General features: G+C 42.2%; 1 protein-coding gene across 1 annotated transcript in view; it reads right to left on the minus strand.

Moving 5' to 3' along the window:
* The window catches only part of ADAM10 (ADAM metallopeptidase domain 10), a 215638-nt gene that overhangs the window by 165098 nt on the left and 33851 nt on the right, over nucleotides 1–16689 (minus strand). The window lies entirely within an intron of this gene.

Here is a 16689-nt window from a genome sequence, read left to right on the forward strand (position 1 = left end):
TTCCTTCATGAATCGCACTCACCATACAATAGAATGGTGATGCGATGCAGGAATGGAGCGGGGGTGCCGCTGGAGAAGTAATACACTTCTCCACGGTAAACTAGCTCCATGAATAGCACGAAGCAGAGAAGAGCCCTGATTTCATTTAAACAGGGCTCTTCTCTGCTTCATGAATAGACCCCCTTGGGTCACACTAACCATGCCAGTTTTCCTTATCTCCGTGCTGGAACACAGGTGTATTTATTACTGACTGACATTTTAATAGATCTACTAGCGGTTCTTAATAATTCACTTGTGATTCTGTGAGGAGACCTATAAAACATGCAGTGTTATAGTGTCCTGAGCACTGGAATTCAGATGTAGATCATGATGGGTACAAAATATAATGGACAGTAACTGCTAACTGATTGTGTGAAGTTATCCAGCCGCACTATTTATGCCACTAGAAAAAGAATGTGTGAACCTATCAGCGCAGCACCAAGATGTAACAAAAGATTAATACATGTCCTGCCTTTCAGTTCCTATTATGTAACTATGATAAAAAAAAATTTCCCTAAATCTAGTTTCAAGGCAGAATAGGCCAATTTGAGGTACTAAGTTCCAGCTACAAATCTTCATGTTACTATTGCTTTGTAGTTCTGAAAAAGGTCATATCACGTTGTACAGTCGGCAGAATTTATAGTCTTTAAATAGACCTGGGACACCAACAATCAATTCTCATCTGCAGCGGGGTAGGACACTTTACTCAAAATACTGAGAAAAATGTGAAAACTGTTTTGCTCATCTCTAACCGATGGGATTAAGTACTGGTTGAAAGGATGAGAATGATTTGCTATCACTAGTGTTATTGTCTAAGTTAACCAATCTTCACTGTGCAACATTGTAGAGCACATTTGGGAAGCTGTAACTCAGTCTGCTCATTCAGTTAGTGAAGCTCTTCCCTCCTAACATGCAATCTGCTATAAAGGAGCGACACATAGGGCTCCATTTAAGAATACCCTTTAGCACTCACTAGGGGCGATTCAAATGTTCTGCCGGCTGCTTTTTGTTTTTTTAAGACGCCCAACAGAGCAATTCAATTGTTGCTCTCAGGGTGCGATAGCCGCCAGCGCTTCTGCATGCACTCAGGAGGGTGCGAGCATAAATGTGTCTGAAACACCCTGGTTAGGGCGCGCTAACCGCAGATAGCGCGCCCTAACCAGAAATTTAGACGGGTTTAGCCGTTTTACAAGGCTAAACCTCATCAGATAGTCGGCGAAGAGGGCGATAATTAATGAGCGCCCAGAACAATTGAATAGCAAACTGGGCACTCAAATTATCACGCCCAAAAAAACATTTGAATCACCCCCCATAAAGGAATTATGGGCCTGAATCAGCAGCGATCGCTAATGCAACTACGTACACAGATCGAGCGATTGTTAGCTATTGAGCATGAGTATAAGCCGCACTGCGCGTGCGCTGCTACTGCGTACGTACAGAGGAATCCATCGCAGAGTGAATGACAGGCTGTGAGATTTTGGGAGTGGTCGGAAATATACAGGTGTCCCTGTCCGTTTGAAAGCAGTTACTTGGGAATGCATAAATAAGCCACAGCGATTGCATGTGCAGCTTGAGAACCCAATGCGTGCAAGGAGCATGCAGTATCTGCGGCTGGTCAGAGTGTAAATGCTGTGTACCTGCGCAATGTGCGTCGATGGTACCAATGTTTACACAGAAGAGCTACATTGGAAGGATGTGAGAAAGCAGTAGTGGGCGTCTCTATGCCGGCTGAGCTTTGGAAAGCATTAGCATATTTTCACTGCTATGTTCCAGGCAAATTTGTACATGCAAACGCAAGAGCAATCCTTACCGAATCAGGCCCTATGACCCTCGTTCAGTATTAAACAAACAGTGGTAAGCTTAGCTTAACGCTGTTAAAAACTGCACCGTTTTTGCCATCTATAAACAGTGATGATGGAATGGTCCCCATTGTCAGCAATGGGGACCCAGAAAAAGCCTTTCCAGCTTCAGTAATGTCTTCAAGGCTTTGCGGAGCCCCCACTAGGTAAAAGTGTAATGCACAGATGGTTGTCACACATGCACATAACTCAAAAGCTATTTGTGGGTGACACAGCAGAGGATGCCGCTGAAGGGAGACACCGCAGGACCTCGCCGGAGACACTAGTTTTGTTACATACCGGTGGCATATTCATTATCACAGTGATACTAAACTATATATATGTCACCGGTGATTAGGATAGTTATTAAACAGTTATTTAGGGCTCCATTTAATAACAATCTTATTTACAGGAGGCATATTTAGTTAAGTATCACAGTCATACTAATGCAGGGCTTGACAAATCCCGGTCGCCATGGCAACCAAGATTTTAGACCTGGCGACTAGGTTTTACAAGAGCCAGGTACAGTACAAGTAAAGCTAATTGGTATAAAAAAAATTTTTTTAAAAAGTGCTCCTCCGGAGATGGTTACAGGAGTAGGCGAGGCATGCCTGTCACAGGAGGAGGAGAGTGTACCCGCCACATTCAATCAGTGGAGCTCCGCCTCCTCCCTCCTGCAAGGCAGCGTGTGTGAAGGAGAAGTCGCCAAAGCAGTCTCAGTCTAACCATGTAGGGGGACAGACGGACGGACAGTCTCACGGGCCATGCCACCGCGCTGTGACTGCCCATCAGAGTGGATGGAGCCCACCCGGCCTGACTGGCTGAGGACCGCAGTCCTGCAGCAACGCAGAGGCTTCAGGACTGGAGTAGTTTGCCGGCTGCAGGATGGTGATGGGGCCGCAGCAGCTCCCCGGACTCACACCCGCGGGATTCACTTGGACAGAGAGCCCATGAAGACCCAAGTCCAACGGGGATGAGGGCTTCGACTTTTAAAGTAAGTGGCTGATACCCCTCCTAGCTGGAAGAGCGTGGGGTAGAGAAGCCTGCAGCCCCTACAGTGCATGCTGGTACCTGTAGTTCCCCTACAAGTTTTCTCAGCCTGGTGCATTGACTATAAGGGGAAATTCCCTATGGTTCTTTGGGAAAAGGCTTTTGCTGGGTCCCCATAGCCAGTATTGACCCAGTAACATACCACTACTGCCATTTATAGATCATGTAAGTGGCGCAGTCACAAACAGCTGTTTGCTAAACTGTCCGCTAAAAGGGTTATGACTCCTTCAACAGAGTCCTTAGTCAAGTATTAGAACTCCCCTATTTCATGCATATTATTCAGTCCAGTAATAACATAGTATATGATTCATGCCAGAAAAAAGGTTGATAAATGCTTGATACATTACTTGTGTATTATGTAGTTTAAAATAAGCAGTCATGGCCGAGAGCTATATAAATTGGATGCATATTAACAGTTACCACAAGAGTCAAAGTAATACTCTCTGATGTAAGACATTTGCAATGGCCTGTAATCTCTCTAATCACAGCCCATCCCTTCCTGTGTTACAGTAAAAAATAGACTGAACTTTGTACATCAAACAGTAGATAAAATGTTTAATATTTATATTTAACAGATAAGTTATCAAATACATACTAATGGGGGGCATCCACTACAAGATCTGAAAACGACTGCACGATTACGACATTGTAATCGTGCAGTCGTTTGTCAGTCGTGTGATGTGCCTGCACTGAACGAGCAGACGTTCAGTGCAGGGTCATCCATCATCTGGAAACATGATGAGCCTGACGATATCGTCAGGTTGACCAGCATGTTTGCACGATGATAGATGTCTAAAAGATATCTAAAAGACCAAATTTTCAAACGATGTTCAAACGATTATCGAACGATTTTATCGTTATCGTTCAACTTTATCGTCTAGTGGATACCCCCCTTTAGATTCAGTATGATAATAAAGACTTGCTTCTCCAACTGGAGGATACATTTCCACAAATCCAATGAATCACATCTAATGTCCCATGCCAGTCTCAGGGTGGCTTACTATTGCGCTCTTCCATAGCCTAATGCCGGTCATACATAGAGTATGACTCTAGCATCAGTGTCAAATTGATGCAAGTTGTAGTATTAGATGAAACATGGCCATTCGAAGTGCAGGCCGAGCAGTAGGATGGTGTAGTGGCAGCATGGTCAAAATATGACTGCACATATAGGTCGAGAGAATATACAGGAATCATTCATTCCATGCCAATTCATCACAGCTTCCAATCTGAGTCCCAGATTTTCATGAAATTAGGTAGGGTGATAGACAGCATAAAGTAACTTTCATATGTAAAATTGTAGCCCTCAGTGATACACGGTGTTCATGCTACAGGATGGCAAACATGACAAAAAATTTAAAATTTATGCTTGCAAGGTCAACTAAAACGAATCATAACATTGCTTCTAATTGTGGTAGAACTTTCATGTTGGTCTTGTTTTGAAGCTAAGGAACCATAGTTTTCATAAAAATTAGTTTTATAGTTAAATATTGACTTTCACATTTCAAGGTCTCATGATGTAACCTCTGACCTTTAATATGTAAAAAAGTGTTATGTTTAATTTTTTTGCACATAAAGTATGCTATACACTTAAATACAATCTCTCTCTGGTATAAGTTTCATTTTGAGATGCCTTTGGGAACAGGAGTAAAAAAAATATTAAGTACAGCAGTTGAACACTTCGTGCACTAACCAAGCAATTGGCAAGCTCAGACTGGTCTTGTAATAATAAATATAATAATTATAATAATTTTATTTATATAGCGCTTTTCTCCTAAAGGACTCAAAGTGCTTTACATTTACAGTACAAAATAAGCTTAAACAAGGGACATTAGTGAAATGCTTGGGTGAATAGGTGAGTCTTGAGTCTATTTTTGAAGGATTCTAGAATGGAGGCCTATCGAACTGTGCGGGGAAGTGAGTTCCAAAAGGTTGGAGCCACAAAACTGAAAGCTCGACCCCCAGACGAATTCCGTGAGATTCTAGGTACTGTTAATAGTCCTTCGTCAATGGATCGCAGTAATCGAGTGGGACAGTAAGGAATCAGAAGCTGTTTCAGGTACCCTGGGCAATGGTCATGAAGGGCTTTGTAAGTTATTAATCCAATCTTGAAAGCAATTCGCCATCTGACAGGCAGCCAGTGAAGGGAGTAGAGAATGGGTGTTATGTGGCTGGAACGGGGCTGGTTGGTTAATAGCCTGGCAGTTGCGTTTTGTACCATCTGCAAGCGGTGTAATTCTTTTGCTTGGAGACCAAGGTAGAGGGCGTTGCAGTAGTCTAGGCGTGATGATATAAATGCATGTATGACTTTAGGCAGATCTTCTGAGGGAATTAAGTGCTTGATTCTGGCTATGTTCCCCAGATGAAAGAATGAGGATTTGATTGTGGCTGATACCTGATGTTTAAGTGTCAAGCCACTATCCAGGACAACACCAAGATTCCGCACTTGTTTAGTGTTTTGTAATTCTGTACCCCCAAGCGTAAGTCCTGTTGGTTGGCTATGCTGTAGCCCTGTCCTGTGACCTATCATAAGGACCTCTGTTTTATCAGGGTTCAGTCGCAGCCAACTGGCACTCATCCACTCCTGAAGCTCAGCTAGGCAGCCATTTAGGGTTGTTATTGGGTCCTTTGTACCTGGAGCAAAGGACAGGTACAGTTGTGTATCATCTGCATAGCAGTGGTAGACCAGGCCATGACGTCTGATTATTTCACCCAATGGTAGCATGTATACTGCAAAAAGCATGGGGGATAGTATAGAACCCTGTGGGACACCGCATGGAAGTGGCACTGGTGATGAAGAGTTTACTCCAGAAGAAACTCTGTGACCTGCCAGTGAGAAATGATTTGAACCATTTAAGGACTGTGCCATCCAGACCACAGAAATTTTTCAGGCGCTCAATAAGAATCCCATGGTCCACAGTATCAAATGCTGCTGAGAGATCCAGAAGGATTAAGATCGAACAATCACTGTCTCTTGCCATCAGAAGAACATTAAGCACACATACCAGGGCTGTTTCAGTGATATGTCTTCTCCTGAATCCTGACTGGAATGGATCATAAATATCATGGGTAGACAGGTGGGTTTCCAGTTGCATTGCCACCACTTTCTCAATGACTTTTCCTAGAAAAGGAAGGTTTGATACTGGTCTATAGTTAGTCATGCAGTCAGGGTCTAAATTAGATTTTTTAAGAAGTGGTCTAACAATTGCTTCCTTTAGTGGTTCTGGAAAAATGGCTGTTTGCAAAGAGCATTGAACTATTTTTGCAATTACAGGGCCAATAATGTCTATACACCCTATCAGAAGCTTGGTTGAGGCAGGGTCCAGAACACAGGTGGTAGGTCGCAACATTCTGATAATTTTAGCAATGTCTTTTACATCCATTATGTCAAAGCTGTTCCAGGGAGACAGGTGGCTAACCTTGGCAGGCTTGGAGTTTGGCACTCCTTTGATGGCACTGTGGGGATTCCAGCCCGGATGGAGGATACTTTATCTGCAAAGAATTTTGCAAACTCATTGCATCTTGACTGGGAGAGGGTTTCATCATGCTGCAGGCATGCTGATTTGCAAAGCATCTCCACTGTACGGAAAAGCTGAGCTGGTCTATTGTTTGCTGCCTTGATCTCATTTGAAAGGAACTCTGTTTTCTTACGGGTGATTGTTGAATGATATTCTCTTATATGTTTGATTAGTGTTAACCTATCCTCTACCAGGTTCGTCTTCCTCCATCGTCTTTCAAGTCTACGCCCCCTTTTCTTGAGTTCACTAACACTATTGTCAAACCAAGGGGCTTGACGGTGTGGTATGAGGGGTCGTATATGCACAGGGGCAATAATATCCATTGCAGCTGTCACATCCCTGTTATAGTAATGGACCAGGGAACAAGGATCTTCACAGGCCCCCATTACCGCAGAAAGATCCAGGTTTGCTGCAAGAGCCTAAGGAGTCATGACCCTCCTTGGACGATACCTTGTCAACTCCATGGGTAAAGTTCTATTTTGAGGGGTTGCAACTGAGAAGTGAATTGAGTGGTGGTCTGACCACGTGACTGGGTTTATATTTAGGTCAGAGACATCTAATCCAATCTGGAAGACAAGATCAAGAGTATGACCACTTATATGAGTAGCCGAAGGAATGACTTGTGTGAGGCCCAGAGCATTCATTGTGCACAGGAGATCTTGGCCAAGGTGCGAGAGCTCATAATCAACCCATGCATTGAAATCCCCAAGGATCAGCAATCTTTGATGCTCCAGAACTAGTCCAGCAACAATACCTGCAAATTCTTGTAGAAATATCTTTCCATCTCCAGGGGGCGGTAAATGAGAAGTACTCTGAATCCTAATTCTGTAGAACTCCGAGCAGCGATGCACTCAAATGAGTGAGTCATTTCCATTGGGTGAACCCTAAGTTTAAGTTGTTTTCTAAAGCAGATGGCCACTCCCCCTCCCCTGCAGTTAAGTCTTGGGTTGTGAATTACAGAATAATTTGTTGGAGCTGCAGCTTCCAAGATAGGTGCTGCATTTTCATCTAGCCAAGTCTCTGTAATACAGGCAAGATCTGCAGATTCAATAAGGTCAGCAATTGTGGCAGTCTTGTTTCTTATAGATCTGGCATTACAAACGACAAACCTGATTGGGCATACCGGAGTGCCTGTAGATTTCTTTATATTGAGTGTGGGGGCTCTGGGGATGTCAGTCACAGAGCGGGAGTTTAATGATCTGTTCTTCCAAGCACAGGGCCGTTTGATAGGTACCACTTCTATTTGTCTCCTATATGAAACTGGTGAACCTGAAGGCAAGGAACTTGCGTGGTTATAGCGGATAAGAGATTTTCGTCCTCGCTTCCCACGACTGCCCCGTTGAGTTTTTTTGAAAATGCTAAGGGATTTAAGAATGGAAGCCTGTGCTGGATCAATAGGAACTGCTGCTCGTGGTGGGCGGAGTGAAAGCATAAAGCTGGAGGTGTAAAAATACATTGGGTCATGGATGAGAGAGCATGAATTGCATTTGATGATGAGAGAAGATCAAGCAGTTTTTTTTTTTTTTTTTCTGTTTTCTCAACTCCAGAAGTTATAATGGGATTCATGAGCAGACTAATTTAATTTGGCCATTGCTATGTCCAGTTGCTTCTCTCCTGTACAACAGGTATATTTTGAATAAGGAGTATCTAATAAGCAAACTTGTCTTTTCAGTTGATGATTTAGTTACACAAAGTATTCCAGGGCAAAGCAGGCTTGTGGAAAGGTGTTAGAAGCCATTCCTATTGTATAGGTGTGAAAATCCCAGTGTGAGACTCCTTTTGAAGTAGATATTCTGTGCAAGGGTAAAGATAACATGTCTCCAGGGGAAAAAAAAAAAATGGGAACCTGTGTTTTAAAATGACCAGACTGCCAGATTTCAGAGACTGGGAATACTGTAGTTTAGATTATTAATGCAAGAAATCAGAGTTATTTGTTGAGCAGAGAACAGAGGTGGATGATGTCTTAGGGGGAAGCTGGAGCCAAATATAATTTGTAATACCTTGCTCTGGGGTGTCCACTGCAGAGGTAATGCCAGTCTGGGTTCTGGTGGAGAGGGCAGAGGTTTCAATCCAATCCAATGTGTTGTAGTGTCTCTCTCTGTGTTCTAGGGATGCCCATCTGTGGGTTTCCAACTATGGTCACCATCGATGGTCCCATCTGTGAAAATCATCGATGGTACAAGAAGAATCTATGCTGAACCACCGATGGTTTGCACCACTTGATGGCCACTGCTGCCAGGTGTCTGGCAAGCCAGAGGCTAATAAGAAAAAAAAGGGGATGGGGCTTAGGTGGCAGTGCTCAGTGGACAGCCAAGGGGAGTGGAGCTAAATTCTGTGTCATGAGCAGAAAAAAATCCATCAAGTTCCACTTTGCCATCGATGGCAGAAAAGAATTGGCTCTCTGCCATCAATGGCAAAACCATCAACCATCGGTCAACAAAGCTTACATAGGCATTAAATAAAAGAGGAAAAAAATAAATGAATGAATGAATAAAGGTTAGTTTGGGGGGGATTTTTTGTCTTTTAAACTTGTATTTTCTCAAAATTCAGGTTCTACTCATTGGAATAGTTAAGCTTTTGTGTTTCAAGATGAAAAGTAAAGTGTCAAACATTTTTAGGTTGAGAGACACTGTCTAGTGACGGTATATATCAAGCCTTGGAGAGAGATAAAGGGGGGGAATTCCATTGAATGCCATGTTGTTTAGATCCTGAAGCTATTCAATTGTCCATGCTGTAAACCCGAGACTAGGGGATTTCTGCTTAAACCCTCCTGAGGTGCAAGTAGAAGTCCCACTTAACTAGTGCCGTGATGCTAGTTGCGGCTTACCTCGTGCGCCAACACAGTATTGTGCCCAGCACCTAAGTTGGAAAATGCTGTTTACCACGACAAAAGTTTTGGTAAACTGCAACTCCCGACTTAAGTGTCGGATGCAATGCGGACAATTGAATAGCTCTGGGCACTCATTCCTAAGGCTAAACAACATTGCATTCAATTGAATTCCTCCCATAGTAGAGTAGTTGCCTAAAGCAACCAAGTAGCTTCTATTAGACTAGATCACAGGTTCTCAAACTCGGGCCTCAGGACCCCAAACAGGTCATATTATGCAGGTCTCCTTACAGAATCACAAGTGAAATAATTAGCTCCACCTGTGGATCTTTAAAATGTGTCAGTGAGTAATGAATACACCTGTGCCCAGCTAGGCGACCTGCAAAATGTGACCTGTGTGGGGTCCTGAGGACAGAGTTTGAGAACCAATGCACTAAAATAATGAGAAGCCAATTGGTGACTTTGGCACTGCTTCACTTTATCTCTCTCCAAGGCTTGATACAGCTGCCCTAGATGCGGCCCTCATTATGGGTTTGGTACACAATGGAGAGCAGTCACCTGAGCACAAACACCTTCATTACAGTGAGAATATTTTACAGCATATTTAGCTGTACCAACAAATTCCTCATTTATAAGAAAACAAAAATATCTATAGAAAGTGGTTGATTTGTTATACAGTATAGTTTACATGTTTATTGTTTACTGCTACTACGACTGTCCATAAATATAGGCTATCGATTACACTCAATCGCCTTGTCTAGACTTCTAATTTTAGTAACCATACTAGCCCACTTCACTGGTGTTAAAACCTATGCAACACACTTAAATATTAGATAAATAATGCAAGAGGGTAGCATAGTAAGTTTCTAAACTAGAAAAAGTATTTGAATTGTAGAAACAAGTGTTACTGTCCATATGAAGGGAGACTTTTTTTTTCCTTGCAAAATCCATGTTTCCCAAGCACACTGGCCATCTGTCAAGAAACTTATAGCAAGAGTAAATTAAAATCTCGCAAGAGACAGACTTCACCTCAGACTGAGCGCTTGACTGGAGAAATCTTGTGAGCATGCAAAGGACTGAACAGTGTGCTGAAGGCGTATTAAGAAAGGGGGGACAAGGAACGAGCTAGACAAGCGCTGCCTCCTTCTATTTCATACGTTTTCTTTAAAAAATATATATAGAAAAAAAAAAAAAGATATATAACTAAATATTATATATATATATATATATAAAATATCCTGATTGATTGACTTGACTCAACGCCCAGCCCAAACCCATGAACCTAGAAACAATTCGGGGAGTAGATGCCTTCCATGATATAGGCATGCACTAAGCAGGGATTTTTTAAATTCAACTCCTAAGGGGGTGAAAAGGGCTAAAAGGTTTCCTCCCCTGTGCAGTGTCCTGAATGACTGACTCATCAATGCCCTGTACAAACCCCTTGGCCTAGAAACATGAAATTCGGGGAGTATATTCCTTCCATGACGTAAGCACCCACTATGCAGGGATTGTTCAAAATTCAACCCCTTAAGGTGGTGAAAAATGGTAAAATATTTCCTCTCGACCAAGGTGATTGGATGACAATGCAACATGTCCCAAGTACAAGAAGAAATCTTTTAGTTTGACTAAACAGCACACTGAATTGAATAGCTTGGTGAGCTCCCTCCCAGGGCTATTTAGCATTGCGCTGAATTGAATTCCCCCCTTTGACTAGGTTTTTTCCATTTGTATACTTCCCTTGCTTTGTATTTTTAATTTTCTCAAATACGGCAATTGAGTTTTGAATGTTAAATGGGAGAAGGTGCCTCACACCACTGTCCCCATGACAGGAGACAGAGCCTGCCTGTTCTGGTCCCTCTCCTATCTCATGTATGAAACTCAGCTAATGGCTAGGGAGGTGTGTGAACTAATTGTGAGGCACGTGGTGGACAACTGGGAGGAGTTCTCCATAATGTCCCACTATAACGATATTATCGTTCAAATCGTCCAAATTGTCGTCTAGTCTAGTGGATACGCGGCTTTAGGGGGGAGATGTACTAAGCTCTGGAACATGATAAATTGAAGAGTGATAAACTAGCAGCCACTTAGCTCCTAACTGTCATGTTACAAAAAGTGTTTGAAAAATGCCAGTTAGGAGCCGATTGGTTGGTAGTTTATCATTCCCCAATTTATCACTTTCCAGAGCTTAGTACATGTGTCCCATAATCTTGATACTACCACGCTCCTTTACACCAGAGGCATAAAATAAACTAAGCATAAAAATGAAGATGTTATGAAGGAAATGAAAATATCTAAGGTCTACCCAGGTGAAACTGCGTACATCAGCTAGTATTAGAAGGGGCACTCACTAAATCTTCAATGAATATAGCCAGCAAGGTTTATGTCACACAAAAGCCACACTGTTGTATGCCATGTCGACATTTCGGTCTCTTAAGACCTTTTTCAAGACACTTTCTCCATCAGCAGAAAATATACCATCTCATTGATCCACACTGCACCAGACTGGGACTTCCGGGTAGAACAGGATGAGGCTATTATGGAGGATACTGGCTGAACGAGTGAGTTTATTAAGTTACGGTTAGCCGTGGCTAGCTAACGTTTATTTATCTTCATAGGAGAGTGATTGTGGGGTTGCTATATATTTAGTAATAGCCATTTCAGGCCACATCCGGTTTTCTATAGTGAGGTTTCTCACAGCTGGGGGCAGTGATGGCACTAATTAATTGTTAGTACTATATAGGCTCGCTTCCAGTCTGGTGCAGTGTGGATCAATGAGGTGGCATATTCTCTGCTGATGGAGAAAGTGTCTTGAATAAGGTCTTAAGACACGGAAATGTCGACATGGCATACAACAGTGTGGCTTTTGTGTGAAAAAAAACCTTGCTGGCTATATTCATTGAAGATTTTGGAGAGTGCCCCTTCTTTTGGATTTTTTGTATAATGGAGTTATGAGTCTATAGGGGAGCACCCCATAGATGAATTAAGAACATATATATATATATATATATATATATATATAGCCCGGCCCTGCAAGACTTAAAAGTTCCAGCACACGTAGTTTATTCCACTACCTCTCAAGGATTATTCTGATTTTACACACTGTCATTAATAAAAGAAACTACTGAACAGTGACATTTTGTTTTCTATATTAAGTAGTGGGATTAGTTGTCCTTCATGGTCTACACAGGATTACAAAATGCCAGTGTTTTATAGCTCAATATACAATATTTGTATTTGACTTCCATTCACATGAGCATTTTGCAGTGCTGCATAGACAATAACTGAGCTGGAAAACAGTTTAATTCTACCCTTTGTCAGCTCTGCAGGTCATTACCTTTACACTGCACTACAAAAAGCCATTTTCATTAGGGTATACTCCATTGTGGCAGAGTATATGGATCATGACACCGAACTGCTACATCAGGTAACCGGTTTCACTGCTAACACTGAATCTCTTACACTTTCATCAGTTACTTTAAGAAAAGAGTCACGTCTGACACAGACAGATTGAAAAACATGTTGCTGATTAAATATCAGTCAAATGAGGACAGGGAGGAGATGGAAACTTTAGCTGAACTTTAATTAAGAAAGTTCACACTTCACATGATATGCAATATAGTTTAAACAGTATCCTTCACGGGTACAATATTTAGGGGAAAAATTAGTAACAGATATTACTGGAGAATACTTTAATGCAGGGGTGGGCAAGAAGCAGCCCTCCAGCTGTTGAACTACACATCCATTGCTACAGTTTCGGCAAGGCCAAATAGAAAAACTGTGGCAGTGCATGCTGGGATGTGTAGTTCTACAACAGCTGGGGGGCCGCTTATTGCCCATCCCTACTTTAATGTGTACTTACAATGCAAGCACCTCTGTTTTAGAGCTGAAATAGTATACAAGAGAAATCAATGCATTCATTCATTAACAATGATTAGATGCCACACAGCATCTCGTACTTCAGTAATCTATTATAATATATATGGACATTATAGTGTATTATATACATACACACACAGACAGGTGCATAAATATTGGGACATTGACAAAATTTTCATATTTTGCCCTCTATTCACCACCACAATGGCTTTGAAATGAAACAAACAAGATGTGCTTTAACTGCAGACTTTCAGATTTAATTTGAGGCGAATTACATCCAATTCAGGAGAATGGTGTAGGAATTACAACGGTTTCTATATGTGCCTCCCACTTTTTAAGGGGCCAAAAGTAATGGGACTATCAACTCAAAAGCTATTTCATGGACAGGTGTGGGCTATTCCCTCGTTATTTCATTATCAATTAAGCAGGTAAAAGGTCTGGAGTTGATTCTAGGTGTGACATTTGCATTTGGAATCAGTTGCTGTCCACTCTCAATCTGAGATCCAAACAGCTGTCATTATCAGTGAAGCAAGCCATCATTAGGCTGAAAATCAAAACAAACCCATCAGAGAGATAGCAAAAACATTAGGTGTGGCCAAATAAACTGTTTGGAACATTCTTAAAAAGAAAGAACGCACCGGAGAGCTCAGCAACACCAAAAGACCCGGAAGACCACGGAAAATAATACCTCTTTTCCACCAAAAACCCAGGTCCGACCTGGGTTTTTGGACATGCTTCCAACCCTGGTCAGACCCAGGTCAGACCCATTTACACTGCACCTTTGATCTGGGTTACTCCCAGATCAGCCCTGTTCACAATGAACTCAGGTCTGCCCTGCTAAACCTGTGAGGTCATAAAAAGAGGGAGGTGAATGCTCCACAACCACCAATCCGCTCATTTTAGGCATGATCCAGGTCAGATAACCTGGGTTGCACCGTTTACACTGCACCATTACCTGGGTCCAACCCTGGTAGCTACCTGGGTTGGATTGCAGGGTCACTTGACCCAGGTTATTTTTCAGGGACCCTTTTACACTGAGATGTGACCCGGGTAGACCCAGCAAAAACCCAGGTTTTTGCTCTGGTGTAAAAGGGGTATAACTGTGGTGGATGACAGAAGAATTATTTCCCTGGTGAAGAAAAACCCCTTCACAACAGTTGGCCAAATCAAGAACACTCTCCAGGAGGTAGATGTATATGTGTCAAAGTCAACAATCAAGAGAAGACTTCACAAGAGTGAATATAGAGGGTTCACCACAAGATGTAAACCATTGGTGAGCCACAAAAACAGGAAGACCAGATTAGAGTTTGCCAAACAACATCTAAAAAAGCCATTACAGTTCTGGAACAACATCCTATGGACAGATGAGACAAAGATCAACTTGTACCAGAGTGATGGGAAGAGAAGAGTATGGAGAATGAAAGGAACTGCTCATGATCCCAAACATACCACCTCATCAGTGAAGCATGGTGGTGGTACGGTCATGGCGTGGGCATGTATGGCTGCCAATGGAACTGGTTCCCTTGTATTTATTGATGATGAGACTGCTGACAAAAGCATCAGAATGAAGTGTTTTGGGCAATATTATATGCTCATATTCAGTCAAATGCTTCAGAACTCATTGGATGGCGCTTCACAGTGCAGATGGACAATGACCCTAAGCATACTGCAAAAGCAGCCAGAGAGTTTAAGGCTAAAAAGTGGAATGTTATGCAATGGCCAAGTCAATCCCCTGACCTGAATCCGATTGAGCATGCATTTCACTTGATGAAGACAAAACTGAAGGGAAAATGCCCCAAGAACAAGCAGGAACTGAAGACATTTGCAGTAGAGGCCTGGCAGAGCATCACCAGGGATGAAACCCAGCGTCTGGTGATGTCTATGCGTTCCAGACTTCAGGTTGTAATTGCCTGCAAAGGATTTGCAACAAAGTATTAAAAAGTGAAAGTTAGATTTAGGATTGTTTAGTTTGTCCCATTTACTTTTGGCCCCTTAAAAAGTGGGAGGCACATATAGAAACCGTTGTAATTCCTACACCGTTCACTCAAATTAAATCTGAAAGTCTGCAGTTAAAGCACATCTTGTTTTTGTCATTTTAAAGCCATTGTGGTGGTGAATAGAGGCCAAAATATGAAAATTCTGTCAATATCCCAATATTTATGCACGTGTGTGCCTGTGTGTGTGTATGTATGTATGTATGTATGTATGTATGTATGTATATATATATATATATATATATATATATTATAATACACACACACACATATACATATATAGTATATACACACACACACACACACACACAGAAAATGTCTGGCTGTAATGTACAACTGGCTCCGATGCAGTGTCCAAATAAATATGTATAATGCAAGAACAACGACCGGCACTCCAGGAGACTGGTCAAATGATGAAACCTAATACAGCTTAACCATCCATGTATATAATATATATATATATATATATATATATATATATATATACACACACACACACACACATATACACACACAGAATAAGAGATAGTATATTACAGAGGTTTAGATTTTCATAGACTACAGAAACCATGAATATGATACAGAGGTGTGGCAACCATTTTAGGTTATTGGTTCCAAGGATAATTAATTCCCACCACGAAGGATCCAGGTGCGCCAACCATTGTAGGTGCACTACATAGGATTACACAGGGCAGAACAAACAAAGCCTGCAATAGAGGACACATGATGGGTGGGTAAGATACTTGCAATATCATCAGAACTATGTATTGTTCATTGTGTACAAGATAGTACAAGGTGAGGCAGCCATGTTGGGCGCACTACATCGGTTACAATGTGCGTTAAGCAGTACATGGGAATAAGACATACAAGCCAATATGAAAAGTGATTAACAGGAAACCCACTGCATACATTGTTCAACGGTTTGTTCATCCTGCCCTTGAAAAGTGCCAGACGAGGCAGCCATCTAGGACACACTACATAGGTTAACAAACTGCTGACAAAAATGGTATGTGCAGTAGGGAATTTATACTGTAAGCTCCAAAGCTGCATGTACTAGGGTGAATGGGTAAAAATTTCTGAGTAGTGTAGAGTAATAGAATTGGCACTATATAAACCAGGGGTGGGGAACCTTTTTTCTGCCGAGGGCCATTTTGATATATATAACATTATTTGCGGGCCTGGTGCAGTCCACGCCCCCTCTCCGTATGATGTCACAAAGGGTGGGGCCACAATCACCGGTGATTACAGCAATGCCCGGAGCATCCTGAGGGTGCTCTGGGGAGCTGTAAGGGCAAGGTGTGACCATCTGAAGCATCCTAAGGACGCTACAGGCGGCACTGCTGCAGAGATTCTGGCTGCAGGGTGCCATTCTGGGCACCCTGCTAGGACAGATGAGGCTAGCAGAAAAAAGCTCAGAGGGCCAGAACAAATGATTCCGAGGGCATTATACGGCCCCTGGGCCTGAGGTTCCCCATCCCTGATATAAACAATAACTACTAAATCAACAACATCAGTAAGAGCTTGTATGTGGTTTTATTCAAGGTTAATAC

The sequence above is a fragment of the Taudactylus pleione genome, unplaced genomic scaffold, assembly GCF_031769625.1.
Source record: "Taudactylus pleione unplaced genomic scaffold, aTauple2 ptg000019l, whole genome shotgun sequence".
In the NCBI taxonomy this organism is placed as follows: domain Eukaryota; kingdom Metazoa; phylum Chordata; class Amphibia; order Anura; family Myobatrachidae; genus Taudactylus; species Taudactylus pleione.